We start from the raw sequence: 20,195 nt of genomic DNA, 5'->3' as shown, positions 1-20,195 counted from the left end.
AAATCTAAATCTGGTAATTTCAAGGTATTGCAACCACATCAAATCCCTTTTAAAAAGAATTCATGCTGCTGACATAAGACATAGAGTTCCTTAATATTACTATATCAGTATTTGTTAAATATTTTATGGTTCCCTTTAGTCTGCTTGGCTCTCGCTGCTTCTTTGAACCACTCTCCCTTATTTTCCAGTTCTTAATCATCACCTCCCACCTCTGAAATATTTATCATGTCCCCCAATAATAGCTGAGAAAAAGAATCACAACTAACCTATGTTGAATTCTGAAAGCCAAAGCATAACATATATCAAGAACAAATGGTACGCTGCTCTCAATAATTTTGAATTTTAAAGATTAAAACCCCTTCTTTTCTATATAGTGTCATTTATTGCTAAGATATTTACCTTTAAATATAAGGCATTAAATATATGTAATTTATATAAATTATGTATTTATATAAGAAAGATCTCAACTCTGCATGAGATCATCTTCATGCAATGATCTCCAAATTTATTTAAATTACCAAAGTAATAATTTCCAATTACTAACGCACATAGTGAAGTGCAAGAAAGCTGAGCAGTTCAGCAGATTTCAATAGGAAGCCTGTCACAGAAGGAAGAATGCATTGCTAGCCTTCCAGCTTCTTGTCTGGAATCAAAAATACAGCTTCAGACTTCTGCCAGCTGAAAACTGAGCTACTTTGAAATCAAAAATGCCAGTGGTCTTGAAATACCAGGTAAAAACCAAATCCAGGAAATGCTTTGGCATTAAGAAGACAAATCTTTGTAACAGAAATTTTAGATTATTATCCTGTAAGGGGTTTCATAACTGCAGAGATCAATGTACTAAAAGGAAAGCCTCTCTTACAACATACTGGTATTTTTTTTGGTGTATGACTAGTTCTAAATAAGAAAAAAATGTGAGAGTTTCAAAAAGGGTTTCATACATTGTTAGTACATTTAAAATGTTTGCCTCAGGCAGGAAAAAATCAGGCAGTTATAGAACAATCTCAAGTCCGCTAACCATAAAGAAAGCAAAATGTAAAAGGCACAAGTATATTTAAACAAACAGCATTAATTCAGGTCCATAACTCTACAGGGTCTGAGCATCTTCTAAAAGAATGCAAAGAATCGTAATTAACAGATGTCATCTTGGGCTTAGTCTATCAAATCTCTCCTGGGAAAAACCACACATGTACTGCAGTCTTTTGGGGGATTTGGAGTTTTTTCATTCTTTTTGCCCCTCACATGCATCTGCACATTTGTTTATCCTTAGTCATGAGAACATGGATGATTTCATAATGGCATCAGGGAAGATGGATGGAGCAGCAAGATCTAGGTGAGTCTAAGCATCATTAAAGAAATAGATGGTCTGTAGCAAGAAACTGAGAAAAGTCAAAAAGGAGAAAAGACAAGCTACAACTTACTTTATCCAACATATCTTGCTGTAAAAAAATTAACACACACTATGTGCATCTTCAATCTTCTAAATGACTTCTAAATGAAACAAGGATTGTATTAGGGAAGATCAAGTTTTTCAAGGTTTTCTAACTGTCATAAGTTATAGATCCCAAACATGCTCATTTCATTTCAATCACCTCTCACCATAAAAGCAGCTTCCCTTTTTTCTTCCTTAATACTGTAAGGCAATTACAACTTAAGTATCTGGAAATGTAGCTCCAAGCTTCAAAACTGCTTTCCATATTCTGCACAAGGAATGCTCGCTCTGCCACCCTCCTGTGTTCTTGCCGTTATCAAAAGAACCCAAAGTTCCCACTCTTTGAGATTTAGAAATGGACAAAAAAGTACATAAGTCTCTTGCTGTAACCCCACCACATTCAAACAGGAAACAACCCCAAAGAGGAACACAGAACTGCAATGTATTTGGTAACAACTTCCAGGCAACACCTGAGAAGGTCATTCAAGCTTTGTTTCATCTTTCAGGCACTGTAGGTAATTTTAAAATGACACAACTGTTAACTGGTTACTGCATCAGACCCAAACACAAGGAGATATTTACAGTCACCAAGAAATACAAAGTTTTTCTCTTCAGACACTCAAAAATGAAAGTGGGTAATATGACTAATGGCTGGGTGTTAAAATAGACACTCTAACCCTGGAGAACTCTGGAGTCATGCAAGCATTGCCATCCTAAGTCTCTTGCAGCCACTTCAGCAGGAAGCTCCTACCATTCAGAATTAGAATTCCCACACTTACAGTGTGCCTGGAAAGCAGAATTTGGTTTGAAAAAGACAAAGATTACAGCTTTCTGCCCAATTTTGAAGCACAGAAGAGGCAAAAATGTAACCATGTCCACAACTGAATTAATTCTATTCAATCATGACTTGCACCATCACCACGAAAACATCTTCAAAGGTCTTCCCTTCTTCCTCTCCTCCCCCCTAAAAAAGAAACTCACATTTCACTTAAACATCTGTGCTGGGAAACTCTTGAATCATAATGCTTACTTGCCAGGGTTTCCCCTACTGGCATTTCTGTCATCAGACTACCTGCTCATTGATTTGGCAAATGAATTGTACCTTTCTCATCCATGCATAGGCTCTTAAGATGTAGTACATCTCTGCAGTTAGACTTCGGGTAAAGTCAGAGAAGTCACTTTGAACTTCCAAAAATCAAATCTTGGTCTACCAGGCCATTTTTAAGTTTCAGATCTCTGAGGCTCAACCCAAATACTTTTCCATGTCTTTTGAAGCTAAATACCTAAATGGAAAGCTCTAGACAGGTAGGTGGGAGCAGCCAGAACCAGAAGTTTATCACAGAACCTGACAAATTTCACTTAGGAGGAAAAAAACCCCTCTTGTGGGTATCTGCTACTGAAGACCACTGGCTCATGCTCTGACAGGCAGCAGCCACTTGCTCCAGCCAGGCCAGCAGCACACAGGGACTAAACCCCTTCCTTCCCACTGGAGGATAATGTGATGGGGAGCAAGACCCCCACACCATGTATTATACCTGTCCCTCCTCACCACCATTCCCACTTCCCCCACTTGCACTCCCCCATCTCTCAAACACATCAGTCCTCTAGGCCTGCTGGTTTCTCATCTGCCCTCATATAAACAATCTCAGGTCTTTGTATTCATTTACACATCCCTTGACCTGCACCACAGCAATAAGAAAGTAAACCCAGGCTTCCTTCACCAGATGAAGTGCTCCACCAAAACCCAGGTGCTGGGAACAGACGTGGGAATGAAAGAGAAAGGGTGTCCCATTTCCAATGCATCCCTGACTCACTCACAAGGCTCTCTCAGGCTGCTGCAAGCCCTATGGTCTCAACCTTGCTAACTCTAGAGTCTACATACAAAAACCCAAACACCAAGAACATTAAAAAATTAAACAAAACCTGCAAAATCAGCCAGGATTTTCAGAGGAGGCTGGTCTTCTCAGAGCTTATGTATCCAACTGGAGAGGTCCTAAAGTGGTTAGTTTTTATGCTTGCTATTACTTTAAAAGCTAGTCTTTAAGGTTGGAAGCATATTATCAAAAAAATCTAAGACTCTTGTAGCTTTCAGAAAGTTTGCAAGTCAATGCAAAACAGTGCTTTGACCTTTAGTTCTTCCATGCAGACTTTACAAGACTAATTTGTTGTAATAGATTTAATGGCATCACAGCCCCCTATGTATTTACATTGTTCTGCAATATTGAAGTTTTCCAACCCAGCAGCTTCAGATCTGCATCACAGGGGAACAAAAGGGAATAATAATAAAAAAAAAGACCACCAAAAAAAAAAAAAAAAAAATAAATAAAACCACCACCAAAAAAAACCCTCTACATAGTTTTAGGCATTTCCCAAGTCTGGTAAATTTACAAACACAAGAAAGCAGCCAGGAACTGCTCACCAAAATCCAAATGCAAAACCCAAGCCAGCTGCAAAATTCATTTCTTAGCACACAAATTACAATGATCCCCACTCTTCAGAAGACATCCAGGCATGAGCGGTTTGCACTGTGCTCCACAGTAAACAGTGATCTGGGCAAATTCATCAAGTCTAAAGCTCCCATAGAAAATGTCTTGTTAATAACAGTCTCAATGTGGTAAGGACTCTGGTTTGAGTAATTTTTCTCATCACAAGAGTAGAGGTATCAGAGAGGAAGAGAAAGGGACTCTTGCACATGCTGCTCCCCAGAGATTTACTACACAGTAAGTCAAACAAAAAGCCATGTAAACAACCTGTATAAGGAAATTTCACATTTTCTACAAAGACATCACAAGACAGGGGACTACCATCATCACCTCTGCAACCTAACAAGACATTTTATGACAATACCACTACATTCAACCAAGTTATCAGGAATCTAGACTACCCATAACTGCATGCTATTTGTGAATGCTGGGCAAGAGCAAAGTACCAAGAAAAATACTTTAATCAGTTACAAAATAAGGTGTAGGCCAGTCAGATCCCATCTCTTGGTTCCTCTCTTCCCAGCTGGAGGGTTCCTCATATACCCAACACACACTCCATACTAGCAATTCAAAGCCAGCAGTGACCAAACCAAGCTCAAGTTTTCTTTTTCCTGACTCCTGAAGAAGCAGGTAACATCAGTAAAGTTAAAAAATAACTACATTTTGTCAAATTTCCCTCTGACGCAGAACACCAAGAAGCACCAATAAAGAACACAACTACAAATATGTAGCAACTTTCCCTCCACACCCCCCACCCCTTCCCCTCTGCACCAATTTCATGCACTGTGCTTATGCAATTCATCACAAATAACCTTGTGGCAGGTTAGCAAAGGGTGGCAGGGACAGGCTGCCCTTGTCCTGACTCCCTGGAAGGGGCAAGCAAAGCCAGGAAAGATGCCCCAGGCACAGAAGAAGCAGCGCAAGGCACTGAGTTTTGGCAACTAGATACCCAGTCCTACAAGGATCAAGGCAAGCCCAGCTCAGAGCTACAAAATAGGAGGAATCTCATAGAAGTCCATACTGACACAGAAGAAACTAAAGTCAGGATTGAACCTGGTACCACAAAGGGTCAGCACCCTTTTAAGCACCCACAGTGACACCAGAGAAAGACATCCAAGACTTGAAAGAGAAAAGAGATTAATAGGCTGCAGAATGAAAAGCCAACAAAGAAAGCAAACTTATTTTAAAAGTTGATTTATATCACCTCTTATATAGCAGGTTAAAAGCAAAATCCATGCCTCCTTCATGGTAGAGAAACAGATTTGCAGTGGAAAAGCTTGGCCCAAAATTCTCAATTTGTCTTTGGCAATTTAAACCATTTTAACGTAATTTACATTGAGAAAGCAAAACTGACTGACATTTTGTTTCACAACACATCAGCCAAAAATCCTGGCTCTTATGCTTCATTTGTTATCGCAGCCACAGACTAGAAAGTTCACATCTGATACTTTATGCTTAAATATCATCTACCTACACTGCAAAACACATTGGGATAGAGTCAGCCTTAACTTAGGTTAAATCCAGAGATTTCCCTTCCCTTAAGACAGAAAAGCACATCCCTTGTACAGAATAAAAACTACTGCAGTACTTAGAGTTTGTTTAACAGTTTTGGTCTAAATTCCAAGTCAAACTACAAGTGAGATGCATTTGTGTGGCATATGATTAAGACATTTCTACAGTTGGGCTAATTAGCCGATCATTTTCAGAAAGCATTTTAAAATAAAAACAAACCCATCTGATCTCTGCAACAGAATAAAACCACTGATAGGAGAGGTCTTTTAAACCAGTAGTGAGCAGCAGACTGTAAGGAGCTCATCTTTTCCACATCTACTGAAACAAACCAGAACTATGGTGGCTCTCCTCTGTCCACACTCCTCTCACACATCAGTATAATTGGTGTTTTAATATTATGTGATCTTCAATCCTCTTCTGTCTTACAACAACCAGGACAGGTGCAGAACCACAAATTTTTATTGTTATTGGGAGACAGAACTCATGTCTCCTTCACACGGTGTCTCCCACTGGTATCTACTTTTTTTTTTAACCCGAGCTTTCAGCAGCCGTGCCTGCTATTCATAGCGAAAGCCACAGCGGAATCTTTCAAGGCCGCTGGCAGTTGTGGTTACTCCGCTCCTTACAAACACAGCGGCTCCCTGCCAAGGCTCCCTTGCTACATCAGGTTGAATCATGGCATCCCTCACCGCCGTGACCCCCGAACGCAGTCATGCCACAACTCTGTCTAGTTCCATTAACTACACTGCAGTGAGATAGCACTTCTGTGCCTACCTCCAGAACAGCCTGCCTCTTCCCCAAGCCAGCCGAGAGGCTGCCAGCATGCTCCTTCAGGCTGCCTTCAGTTAATCACATTTTCATGTTTCTGAAAGAAAAGTTTTCACTAATTGCCCGCAATATGAACTTCATGGTATACCTTTATATATGCTGTAGCAGCAAATATGTAATCCTCAAGGTAGGCTCCTTTTCATCATTCATTCTTCTAACCCAGCAGATACAAGCACAGGAAATAAAGCTCTTAGATCAATTGGACAATAAAGAACAAAAGTAATTTCTTTTTAACTAGGTGAAAAAAAAGATTATTTAAAAGAACAAGCAGAGCATCTTATCGCTGTTTGGTGATCCTATAGCAGATACATTTATTGCACAGCAGGACATTAAATATGCTTTCCTATACACTGATAAATTATAAATTATGTGTGTCCTACTTCTGGTATTACCACTTTTCTTATCTCTTCCAGGATTGAGTCAGCTAATAGCAGCCTTAGCATTTCTGACCTTTACTTCATAAAAAAAAAACAAAAAACAAACCATTCTGCTGTTTAAATTAAGGATTCTGCCTGCAGCCCCTACAGTGGATGTTTCATGTACCCCCAGCAACCCGGTTAGTAACACCAGATTGACACTGAAACAAATGCATGTAAGGCTGAGACCAGCTTCTTAAGATGACATATGTTGAGGTGCCCTTTCAACACTTCTAGCTGAGAAGTTTCCATCCCCTTCAGATCACTCCATCTACCAAAATCTTGACAACGGTGATGCTGTCAGTGAGCAAGAAAAAATTTCTGCTGCTCAGGGAGCAAAGGAAGGAAAAATAAACCCCACCCTCCCACCCTAGCTTGTTGTATGTCTGCACCTCCAGCTGCCTTGGTGCCCTGTGTCAGTGGATGAAAACAGACGGGCTTGACAACTTCACTGGCTCTCTCAGAGAGGCCCATTGGCAGAGGCAGCAGTACTGTTCTGGGAAGAAAAGGATAGTGTATTATTTCCTGTTCCCCAGGTCTGAATGTACTTTCATTTTGACTACATGGGAAAAAAATAAAATATTTCTCTTTGAATACATAATCTGAAAAATTCACACATTCACCTTCTCCGGGAGAGTAAGAAAACTTCACCAGTGTAATCTGGTTCTACAAAAATTAATCTTCTGTTTGAAAACTAAGACAACCTAAAAGTTATGACTGCAGAGATAATCTCTATAACACGAGGAATTTTATAGCAAAGCAATGAGCTACAGAAATGCTCCCAGTGTTGCTGATTTAGTTCTTTGCATCACTTCAGAGCAAAAACATTTCTGTCCAGAAAACCTGGGGACAACCCCAAAACTGACAAGCAAGCCCAAATTTCGCACTTCTGCTATTTTGCTGTAAATTATGGGTACTCTGGAGAAGCTGAGAAGAAAGATGTAAAGAGCTAGAGGAGCACACCAAAACAGGACAGTTCAGAAAAGTGTGCAAGAGTAAAAGCACTCAAAATACCTCCAGTGCTTCCAGAAGTGGGAGGAGATAGATGTTCAGCCTGCTAAACAGTACAAAATAATCCAGAAGATTATCTGAATTCAGTACACTTTCTTAAACGCAAATCAGCAAGTTCACCATACGGACATTTGTGGTAAGCTTTGCCCCAACAAGATTGTAAATGAGTGGGCAATATTTTACAATCAATGTTTTACATTTCAATGCACAAACAGATGCAGAGTGCAAGTGCTTGTAACGCATCACAACTTCACAGCTCTGCCTCCAGACAGAGCCTGAAGAGCAATGCTGCCACAGCTGCATCTACCTCAACCACCCAAGTTTGCAGAGCAGTGTTTCAGGAGACTTCAGTATCTCCCTTGTGCACCTCAAGGTGCAGAGGAGCAACCTCAAATTGTGTTTACAGGTGAGGTAGCATGGTCAACATGATTTTTTTTTTGGCCCATGACCACTCTACATCTTCTCAGGATCAGATTATCAAAGATGTGAGTTGCCCCTGTAAGATATTAACCCAAGCCCAGGTGTGGTCATGATGCACTGGCAGCAGTCATGGGTGTCAATACTATAGGAAGTATTGTAATGCAAAAATGTTTGAACTGAGTAGATATGAAAAATCTATGCTAACTACTTCACTACCACCTAGGTAATTTTCCCACTCATCTTTCCACTTCAGATGCTTCAGAAACATTGCTGAAGCTGCTACATCTTGAAGCCTATTCTCATTCAAAGTCAAGGTGACCAAGAAGCTTTTTGAAATTTTAACACATGATTTATGTCCAGAAATAAACTAAAATATGAATGGTTTGAGTAGAAAAATTGGCTATGAGAAACGTTGAAATAGGAAGGAACTGGGTAAGGCACTGTTTTTAAGAGCAGCTGTGACATTCATGCCAGAAAGTCACCATGACAGCAGCAAGGCAGGGTGTCCTGGTCACCTATCTCCTGGCTGCACAGGTCTTCACTTTACCTCTACTAAAGAGAGCCCTTTGCAAGAAGGCACTCCTAAGGAGACACTTCTTCTTTTAATAAAACAACCATTGTTTACCCTAATGCTTTAGGGCTAGCTTGCGAGAGCAGTCTTCTGTACAACTGTTAGCTGACTTCTGTGAACACTCTCACAGATTGTGCCATTGCTGTAAATACTTCTGAGAGTATTGTACTTCAAAAGAAATTAATCCCAGCTGACAGCCCAACAGTATCGGTCGAATTTTCAACAGCAATTACTTGGCAGGTTATTGTAGGTGCGAGCCCCTCAGAGGCAGGATGACCAGAGCTCAGAACATAACAGAACTGCTCAATTGTCTCCAGCCTCGTAGCACAGGACCACTGCAAGCCCAAGGTGAAGTAAACCTTTTACGAAACCTAGAAAACATTACTAAAAGAACACTGGAAAGTTGCTGGTAACTGTCCACTAAGGAGTCATGTCACACCTATCAGGCCCATGGGCTTCTGCAAGGGCTCATCGGCACAAATTATTAAATCCTTGCACAACACTGCAACTGGGCCAGTGACTACTTGAGCTACTGGCCAGGGAAAGCAAGCAACACTTCTTCCCAAGACGCAGAGACTGTGCTGGAGATGCAGAAACCTTCTAGCAAAGGAGAGAGGTCAACAGCAAGGTTCACAAGCCTTTCACAGCAGGGAAGAGAGGCAGAAGCTGCAGCCAGGACACAATCCAGCTGCACTGAGTAAGAGTGCAGGAGAGGGGAAAAAGTTCCTCAGAGAGGCAGCAAGGCAGGCAGGCCAGAATGGCCAAGCCCATACTCTGAGGAACACAAAACATGTACATCAGCTTTGAAGGAGCTGGGGGGAGGTGAAAATTAATCTCAGGGGGGTCTCATTCTCAAGCGCAGGACACAGTGCTCTGTGTGACAAAGTCCAGAAACATCACCCTCAGGAGAAGCTGCTGGCTCACCTCCTCCTACAGCTGTGCATTCCAGTCATCCCAAAGCTCTGTGCCAGAGCAGCCGTGCTGCTGGACACTCCTGCTTACATGTGAACTGTGAGTACCGATCCAGCCACTTCACCATGGTGATCCATCTTCTCCTTGCCACCTCAAACAGCCCAGCTGAATACTGGTGACATTGCACAGTGGAATAGATGGGCTAAGGGATCCCTGAACTCCCCTGGAAAACCTGAATTATATTTTTCATCTGAGTTTCAATGAATACCAAACCCACAGGTGAGTCTGCATTAACCTACTGGGTACTTCAAGGAAGCCTAAACACAAATTATCACATAATCAGTACTCTAAAAATAGTTGTGGGGGGAGGGTCCAGACAGAGAAAAAAATAAGCTATTTAGAAGAACAATGCTCTGGCAATCACTTCACATTCACTGCCCTTGGGAGAAGAAATCTCCCCTTTATGAGCTGCTCTTGGGAATATAGGAAATTCATTAACGTGCCAAATAAACTTCTCAGAGGGAAGAGAGGAAGACAACAATTTCGTGTCTCTTCCCCAGACAATACTGAATATACTTACCAGTGAGTCAGGGGAATGTGGGAATAAATCTGATTTGCAAAGACGTAGATCACAAGTGGGGAAGAAATTCAGAGGAAAAAAAGAAGAAAAAAGCAAGTAATTTGTTTTGATTTTTTAAGAGCACCACTAAATTATAGAACAGAAGGACAGGAATTCAGAGTAAAAGGAAAGGAAAGAGTGACTAATGAGAAAATTTACACATGCACGCTCACCTCACTGCCTGACTGATCTGATAACCATCCTTTGCACATTATGTAAATCAAGTTTCCAAGAAACTTTACCTTTTACTCAGGCCTCGTTGTGGAGATACATCAAACATCAAAACTATTGCACCCTCTTCAGCTTTTGTTACTCAATATTTTCTGTATCAGCCTCCTCAACTTTCACCCCCTCAGTCTGCAAGGTGACAGAACTACTGGGCACTTGGAAGAAGATAACCTAGAGAAAGCATACAAAACACATAGAATTTTAATTTCTTGGGGGACAAAGAGAGGGATGAAGACACAGATCAAGAACCACTAGTGGAAAGATTTTTAGTACTTATATCCAAGGCTCATTCTTCAAGTCAAAATTAAGTAAGCACCTAAGAGGTAGATACGCTCCTGGCACATGGCACTTAACATCTCTTCCAATGTTTAATAGCACAGAGCACGGTGAGGGACACCCACCACAACCAGCACACTTCTGCAGAGTTTCTGCAGAGGAGTAACTGGGGGATTTGGCTCTGACTGATCAAAACAGAATGCTGCCAAAAACTCAAGGACAATGAAGTCTGATGATGATGGAAGCTATAAAGAGGAACGCAAAGGGAGGAACCAGGCTGATGGGCACCACTCAAACTACATGAATTGCTGCAGTACTATTAACAAACTGCACTCAATTAATCTCTGGCTTATTTCCATCATGTTTTATCAACTTGTTCAAAGTGAGCATTAAAAACTCTTTAGTACCTTGCTACATTTCTTACTGCTGAGCAGACATAACTGACAAGTAAGAATCTATCTGGCACAGCCTGCTCATGCTCCAGACAGTGGAGGTCATAATCTGGCAAAGTCTGACTTGAACTTATCCAAGTTTCTAATTTCAACTGAAGTTACACACATGGGTAGGGCAACTTAATGACAAAGAAAACTGGAGGTGAGAATCAGAGATGCAGCAGAGCCTCACCTACTCCAGAATCTTTTTTATCTGAAACCATACATGATATATTAGGAATTTATTTATCCCCATGTTTAAGTCATGTATTTGAAAACAAGAATTATCATCGGTGAAAATGTAAGTGATCCCTGAAAAACACATGCTGGCCTTGGTATGCCCAATGCTGCTTCCTCTCTCCAACCACTCCCTCCCACAAAGATGCATGGAAGTACCAGATCCTGTTCTGGGCTCCTAGTGGAAATTCTTTGTCTGTAAAGTTTTCTCTAAAAACAGTCCACAACCGACTTTCTTTTCCACTTCCAACACAGCAGGATTCCATGTCAGTGCCCCGGCTGCTGCATGAATCCGAGATGAAGGAGTGAGCTTTGAAGTCTGGCCGTGCAAAGGCCGTCCCACAGGATGCCGGGAGCTCCCGCACACAGAGCCCCAACACCACAGAACCACAGGGACCAAACCACTACAGCACACCACAGAACATGCCTCGGCTGAGGAACCACTGGCAAGTCACACTTGCCTGAAGATCTCTCTACATGCAGTAATGCACCAAGAAAAAAAAAAAAAAAAGACAAGCACTCCTTCTCTGATGGCATTTTCAGCCAGAAATGACATGAAGCAACCTCATATTTACATTTCTTGTTCAGCTATACATGTTATGGTGTAAGAGTTAAGCACCATGTCAGTAGCTAGTGTCACTTGATAGCTGATTAAAGCTTTGTTAAGCATAAGGATTTGCATGATATTATCAACAACTGTCATAAACTTCCCAGACTTCTCCAAAAATCTCCCAGCAGCCATTAAACTATTAGCATTGTATTTTACACGCTCTTTCTTTTTTTCATCAAAGTTGCTGACCACACAGCATCACATTTCACCTTTCTTACTCTCACAGCATCATATTTTACACCCTCCTTTCTTTTTTTCAGCAAAGTTGCTCACCACACAGCATCACATTTCACCTTTCTTACTCTCACAGCTCACACAGCAGTGCTGAACTGGTAACCCTCTTTTCCACCCAAAACCCTCTTTTCCTGTGCACAGGGCTGCAAACCCAGCAGGACCAGTCCTGCCTGCAAGCACCCTCCCCATGCACAGAGCAGTCTAGATCATCAAAGTGAAAGGTGTGCAAAGAGCAAAGCAGCTGCCACCAGCAGAGATGCACTCCACTTTCAGTGGCAGCAAAGCCCTTAACTCTGTGCCTCCTGTCTCCCCTCACCAGACTCTGGCAGTCTTAAGTCAGTCTTTCAACTTTTACAGGTGAGTTTGGGTTAACAGGTTGCTGGAGTGGGGGAGCATTTTTGAGAACCCATCATGAAGCCCAACTTCTTAAGTCTGTATCCAGGAGGACTCAAAATCTCTAAAAGCAGGCACAGTAAAGACACAGAACAGAAGATACTCAACACACAGTAAGGGACAAAGTTGTCTCCTTGATAAATAAAAATTCTGAGCAAATATGACAGATGAGAATGCATGTATCCTTTGCTCTGAACTGGCCTGAATGTCAGCCAATTAGGTAAAATAGGAGGAACAACAATGAATGGCAACAACAAGGACAAGACACAGCAGGACTGGGGGGGTGGGGGTAACCAAACCAACCAACCACCCCAACCATAAAGGGCTGCAAATGGTTTTAAAAGCTAAGGGAAAAGTAATTTTGATTCATTTCGGGTAGATTTGATGGAAGGAGCTGCTTTCTAAGTAGAGAGGAAGAGTAAGAGGAGGTCAAGAAGAGGGAAGAGACAGTGAGAGCAGTGAACCATCGCTGCTATAAACAAGCTCTTTTGCTGCACAAGCACCAGTTGTACTGAAATGACAAACACTCAAAAAAGAATAAGGCAGTTGACATACAACACAGCAACAATCAAATGAAAAATGGCTGAAACACACAGGAAAGACCATCTTTACACTATATGTGTAAGTGTCTATATATATATATATATATATATATATATATATATATATATATATATATATATATACATACACAAACACTACAGTGTGTTTTGTAGTCCTAAGTAGGGTTTGTCCACATTCAAACTTTCAGCATGATGCTGATGTGCTAAGACCTGGGTTATTTTTTCACTTGACTTGTTTGTGGCTTTTTTTTTTTTTTGTGATCAGTTTCACCTCATGGCTCCCTGCTGTGTGCCTGCTTGTGTCCATCTACTCCCTGTCTTATTCTAAAGATTCTTAAAAATTCCTTTGTAGAATGCTTATCGTAAGAGGATCCTGACCTATGATCTACAAATAAATTATTTGAAAATGGAACATATATGATACATTTATAGATAAAATCCTCAGACAGAACAAGAAAAGCACAGCTCAACTCTGTGATGCTGCAGAACCACTGATTAACATAACTGAATAGCTTTTGTGCTCTCAAAGCAAATTACACAATTTGCAGTCACTGAGTCTTTGGACAGACCCAAATGAGGAGATCAGCTTCTCTTCCAAGGGGACCACCCACTCTCTGTTATTCTTCATGGCCTTCTGATCAGGCACTACTGGTAGCAAAACTGAAGTGTGCTTTGAGTACTGATTTAATTACAAAAAAATCCTGCACAAAAGATCTTGGCAAACAGGTTGATTATAGTATTCATACACTTCCTGAAATATTGAATAATCCATTTGGATGTGCTGTAACTCTGATATAATTCAATATGAAAACAGAAGAAATAGTTTTAAAACTTTTCTGATTTCAGTTTAAGAGGGTTCCGAGACACTAAACACAGAGATAGGGTTATGTGTTCATATAGTTGGTATCTGAAGAGAAAAATCAGAATTGTTTTTGCAACCTTCATTCTAGTACAAACACTGAAAGAAATCTCATATCATCCAAAGCCAGACTCTCCAAGATTTCACCTCCTTTACACTGCTATGTTACAATTTGCAAGAGTTAAAACCTGAATCATGTTTCATCTGTCTGAAGCCATTATCCCGGTAAAATCTGTAAACCTTTAAAGTGACACAATGTGAAAAACATCTCATACCGTTCACAATCTGTACTGATGAAAATTACAACAAAACTTCTTGAGAAAAGGGTAGTAGTTACTATCTCCTTTCTGTTGATATTAAACCAAGTTTTATGTCTGTGAACACAAAGGCAAATGATGCAAAGGTAATAATTTCTTTGGTTGCATCTCAGTATCTCTCAAATGTGGAAGGATAACAACTCTCTCCATTTACTCATGCAAGAACTTTTAAGGAGAGCCATCTATAAAGAATGCTTGTCATTAACATCCTATGCTTATTTATAAATATATACAACCCTCCCATTTTTCAAAGTCTCAATATGAAGACCAACACCAGAATCTGTTCTGTTTCAAAAGCAGATGCACTTTTTCAGTACCCAACTGCAGATACCTACTATTTACCCTATGGGTAAATTTTCAGGATAATTTTATTCCTTCAGTAAATACACTGAAACTCTGCACCTCTTGTCTGCCGCAGACTGTCTCAATCCAATCTAATACAACCCCCAGTCCTAGAAGCTTTACAACACCACTCACCTCCCTCAGGTATTATCACCAACATTTAAATAAGAGAAAAATGAACACTGATACCATTTCCAGATTCACACAGACAATCTGTACCAGGAATTGAAAGGGAAAGCCCTTGCCTACACCCCCACACTCCCCAGTCTTTTCTTCCTCTGTACACTACTACATCAGCTAGAGAAGTTAGCCACTGGGAAGTGGATTTAGAGAAGGCTGTTGCCTGATTACCTGCTTAGATTTCAAGGCCCAGAAATAAAGGACAGCGTAACAACACCACAAAAAAAGGGGAAAAGGAAATTATACACACAGAGATTAATTAAGGGGGAACAGCTGGCAACAAGACTGGCGGAACTTTTAAGTGCTATGAAGAATAAAAGCGCAAGCTTGAATTAATAGTTTCTTCTATGTATTATGCTTCAACAAGATGAACAGGGCTGAGTTCCTGTATTTTCCCAAAGAAGTAAGCTATTTTCTTAGACAGGGAAATGAAAGTAGACAATGCAGCAGTCTGTATTTAATTCCTTTGCTATCACCTGCATGTGAATGGAGGCCTCTATTTATCTGCTGTGCTTTTATCATGAAAAGGAAGCAAGTGGCAGCTCAAATTGTCAAGTATTAAAAAGGAAAAAAAATTAACCTTTTTTTTAACTTGAAGCCCAACCAAAATTATAAAATACGAAAATCTGCATGAAGGAAAGTTAGCTTAAGTATCTATGAAAAGAAGAAAAGAAGGCCCCAGAGTATCTACAAACTACAGGATTTTTCGTTACTGGAAATCCAAACATTATAATGAAACTATAGGAATATTTCAGTTTAGCTATAGTGACATACAGGACACACCAAAGTAACAACTCAAGCAAAAAGCTGCTAGTGACAGAACTCAAAGTGAAACTACGCTGTGCAATGTCCCTGCTGCTTGCAAATTAAAAAAACTTGACTTTTCAAAAGCACAGTTGTTTAAAAAAAAAATCCCTCAGTGGCTATTTTAGATTTTGACATGAAGTGGTTTATTTCCCTGAATAGATACTCTTCTATCTCCTGTGTAAACAGTGAAAACTTCATTCTTTAAACTTTCAGTAAATCCAATGTTAACACTTTTTTCCCTATGCCACAATCTTTGTGTATTTGTAGAGTATCTCAGCTCCAGTTGAGATGAACCTCTGGTTCAGAGAGGTGTCCTCTCCAGTCCTCTGCAAGGATGAGGCTTCTGCTAATACGTGGAAAGTGACATAGTCAGAAAAGAGACAGATGCTGCGCAGGTGCACAATTCTGGACAAAGAGCTGCTCTTACAATCAAACAACCTGGACGTACTCCTGCAGAAACACAGGCACTTCAACTGAGAATTACAAAGCCCACCAATGCATAATTTCAATATTCCTTGTTCACCAATGCAGATGGCACCCTAGCGCTTTCAGCACAGCACTTCCAGTAGTTTATCACTTCTGAGCAGCACAACCTTATTCCCTCATTCCATGCTATTTGGTGAGTGAATCTGGGTCTTGCTGCCCTTGTTCTGTTATTATCTGTCATTTCCTAAACAGCCCGTTACCAAGTGGGAACCCAATCAGTTCTCAGATTCACTAGGAAGAGACTAGATGGTGTGAAACACCCTACCTCCCACTGCCCCCTTACCAAAAGCCACTTTAGTCCTCCAGCACCTCCCCTCTAAATTGCCCACCTTGATCCCCCAACTCTTCCCTGCTTTAATTCAATTACTGATTAATTTCAGAAACACAAAACAACTTTAACTCGGTAAGAAGCAAATGCTCCTCCTCCCTCATCTCCATTCCCACCTCTACCTCACCCCATCACACACAGAAAAATACTCATAATACTCCAATTAAGAGTAGATTCTTAAGTCCTGTCCAAAAAATTTCAAGATTCATTAGTTTGGGACCACCATCATGACTAAGTAAGGTACAAACACCACAGTATATGAACTGCCCCATGTGTTGCAATGTGATTTTCTGAACAACATGCTCATTTGTACATTCTACAGTATTTCACAACACCTATAATGTTTCAATTCAAAAAAGCTAGCCAAGTAAACACATTTCCCTTTTAGCACAGACATGCTTCTGCAGTTTGCTAACTAAAGAGGTGTCTGGCAGTATCTCAGATTTGGTGTTGGCTTTTTTAACAGTACATTAAAACTGGGCTATTTCAACTTGCCATTTCACAATTCAATCATTCTCCCTTAAACCTAGTAACTTTCATTCTCCCAGTAACTTTGCTATTTACCCGTGCCCAGTCCAGTATATTGCTATTTGGTGAATGTATTTTCAAGTCATACAGATCTGAGCCCAGATTAAGTAAATCTGAAACACAAATCCAGAATAATTACATCCTTTCAGTCAGTAGGAATGACTCTTTAGGCTTTGGGCTTTGCCAATTCTACTGTAACTTTTCTTTCTCATCCCTTCCTCTTCTCAGAGGAAGCCATCTGCCACTGGCTCAAACCTCACAGTCAGCAATGACAGCTTGGTGACAGACAGAGAATGGAAGACATGAAACAGCCCTTTTTGATTTGAAGGACTTGGCGTCTCCAACTTACCTCCACACTAGCTCCTCTCATGTAGAATCACAGAATGGCTCAGATTGTAAGTGTCTTTGAAGATCAACTAGTTCAAAAGCCCCCTGCCATGGGCAGGGACTTTTCACTAAATCAGGTTGCTCAAAGTCCCATCCAACCTGGCCTTGAACACTTCAAATGGTGATTTCAACTTCAACGTGAAAAACATCTTATAATGGAGCTGAAAATGGAAGTCTCCATCTTCCTCTAGCAGAAACAGCTCTCCTTTCTTTCACAATCGGGCTACAGGTAACGCAAGTGCTCTATCCAGAAAGCTTTAACACCTCGTAGCTCTCATATCTGGTGAGACAACTGGCTGGTGGTCAGAGATTCACACAGGTTACAGGCTGAAGGCAAGCAAGAAAAAGATACTTACTTTCTACTTGAATTGGTATTTATCTGCGCCTAATGTCACCTCCCACTTCTTTCATCACCTTATTCACAAAAGTCAATATAACCTAGAGTAAGAGCTGATGTATCTGAGGACAGACACTGATGCTGGGTTGGAGCTGCTTTAGAGCCACAAAGACAAAAGAGGTGCCCTGCACCTCCAGTATTACACAAGCAACAGCTAAATAAATATCACATAACTGTTTCTAAATCTACCTGTACATGCTAAAAACAACAAGGATTCTAAAACTAAAAATAATATCAATATTCTGCCAGAAAAAACAGTGAATATATGAAGCTCCCTTGATGTTTCTACAGGAGTGTTTTTGCAACTACCAATTCAGGGGTGACATCCTAGAAAATCAGTAAAAAGCAATACGTGTAAAGGTGGTTTTTTCACTTCTTCCTTACTGGTTGCATACCTTATATGGTCACGTCCTTATCACTTAAAGTGACTGATACTCAGAAGACACTCATATTATGAAATAAAAAAACCCAGAATAATAAAAGCAATATCACACTGCCATCTCATACATTTTTATCTTCTACTTTTGTATTCTTAAGAATTCTCTGTACATCTTCACTGCAGTTATTCCTCTGTCCTTCTAAGTTTAAGTTAGTGTCTTCAGATTCCTCTGGAGGCATTTATCTTACAACCAATCCTGCAATATGAAATTCATTTTGTATTGGCACAATGGCTTCGCATTCAAACAATCCTAATTTTAGCAGGATTCTTGTTCCCATTTTGACTGACTTTGCAGTAATCCATGTAGTTTGTTACACAAAGAATTAGAGTTCCTTTGGTATCATTATCTTCCTATGTTTGCCATCCTAAGCCTTCATATTCAATTTTTAAGGCATGTTTACGATCCTCAATTAACAATTCTGTATACCTGTTTTGACTTCAGCCATACACAGCCCTACGTTCTGCTCTGATTATCTGTTGCCTTTAAAAATAACCAAACAAAAAAACACCCCACCCTGAAACTCAAGTGCCACCCCTTTCTCAGTCTTCCTTCTGCAAACACCTAGAAGACTTTTTTGCAGTTTACTGACCTCCCCTTCAGCTTACAGATTCAGCACACGTGTTACCAACAACAAGGGTCTCCGTTGTTTTTTCTGGGATTTTGCAACATTTCCATTTTCCACTTTCTGTATCTTTTCTGCATATGAAGTTTCTTTTCCACAGGTCCCTAATTCCCTCCTCCTATTCATTAATCTCCCTATCTCCTCACACCCTCTTCCACTGTAATCCATAGCTATTGCATAGGGTAAATCAAGAGCAAGCTGCCCTCACCAGCTAGAATCAGCCACTGAAAAACAATACAGATGAATGCTTCCTTAGTTAGCATCCAGAGAGACAAACAGCTTTGTAGCCTTCAGGATGTTAGACACTATTTAGAGAACCATTGGGCTAAGCATTTCTGCTTAGGTTCAACTGGCTTGATAAGAAAAGTACCTGGCCCATGCAGGGAGGTTTCTGTGGTGTATTATTTGCTCTCAGTCCTTTGTCTCACAAGACATACAGCTCACACACATAGCCATCTATATCTGACACGCTGACCTACAGGTTTCTGCAGTCCTTGCTTGCCTACACCACCAATGCCTCTGCATATTGAGGACCTGATCCTTACAAGCACCTGTGCAGCCACCTGCCTGCATCCCACCTCCCATTTCCAGGGTAAAATCCTCCTGCAACCTCAGATGAAGGTAGACCTAGGTTCATCCTTACCTTAATTAATATAGCTACATAAGGCCACCTTAGGCTACTCACCATAAACACCTTTATAATCTCCAGTTCATAAGGAATAATGATGTTTTGTATAAAACGTGGAAGACATCTTAGGGGAAAAGAATCCAATGGTTTGGGACACAATGTCTTACCCCAGTCAAAACAGAAGCAAAGACTTTGCACGTTCATATTCCTTCAAATTACTTTACTTTTTCATTCTATTACATCATACCTTCTTAAAAGACGGTGCCTTGCCACCTCCTCATGGCCATGAAAGTACTAGCACTACAACCAGCAGACAAACACCTGGCTTTTCTGTAGGAAAAGCCAAGATCTCACCTCATCTCTGCTCTTGAGGTGTTCTCCTCCAGATGAAGAGTGCAGGGAATAGAAGGCTTTCCTACTCTTAAATTGGGGAATGGCTAGAGGTGCTTTCATGCCTCCAACCACCTGATTGCTCCTGCACAGCCACAGCTGTTTTGGGAGATGAACTGGGAAAATAACACATTAAGAATAACCCAGTGAAACAGATGAAGTTTGGGCAATTTCTTGACCCAATCCAGTCTGCTGACAGCAGAAAGATGTCCAAGTGACAGAAGGACATGTACCACAGCAGATGGGTGATAACTGGAAGCACATAAGCCAGTACTGACATCAGAAGCACAAATTAAACCACAGCCAGA

The 20,195-nt window shown here is 40.7% G+C and overlaps 1 protein-coding gene across 10 annotated transcripts in view; it reads right to left on the bottom strand.

Moving 5' to 3' along the window:
• KLF12 (KLF transcription factor 12) overlaps positions 1–20,195 on the bottom strand; it is a 227,315-nt gene that overhangs the window by 190,382 nt on the left and 16,738 nt on the right. For 4 of the 10 annotated variants that reach the window (XM_021548069.3, XM_021548073.2, XM_021548075.3 and 1 more), the window contains exon 2: positions 10,447–10,603. The exons of the other annotated variants lie outside the window; for them this stretch is intronic. The gene's annotated coding sequence lies outside the window, so the exon portion shown is untranslated. The remainder of the gene's footprint in view (positions 1–10,446; positions 10,604–20,195) is intronic. 10 annotated transcript variants of the gene reach the window in all.

This window comes from Lonchura striata, chromosome 2 (genome assembly GCF_046129695.1).
Source record: "Lonchura striata isolate bLonStr1 chromosome 2, bLonStr1.mat, whole genome shotgun sequence".
Classification (NCBI taxonomy): domain Eukaryota; kingdom Metazoa; phylum Chordata; class Aves; order Passeriformes; family Estrildidae; genus Lonchura; species Lonchura striata.
This window is presented reverse-complemented; position numbering and strand designations above follow the sequence as displayed.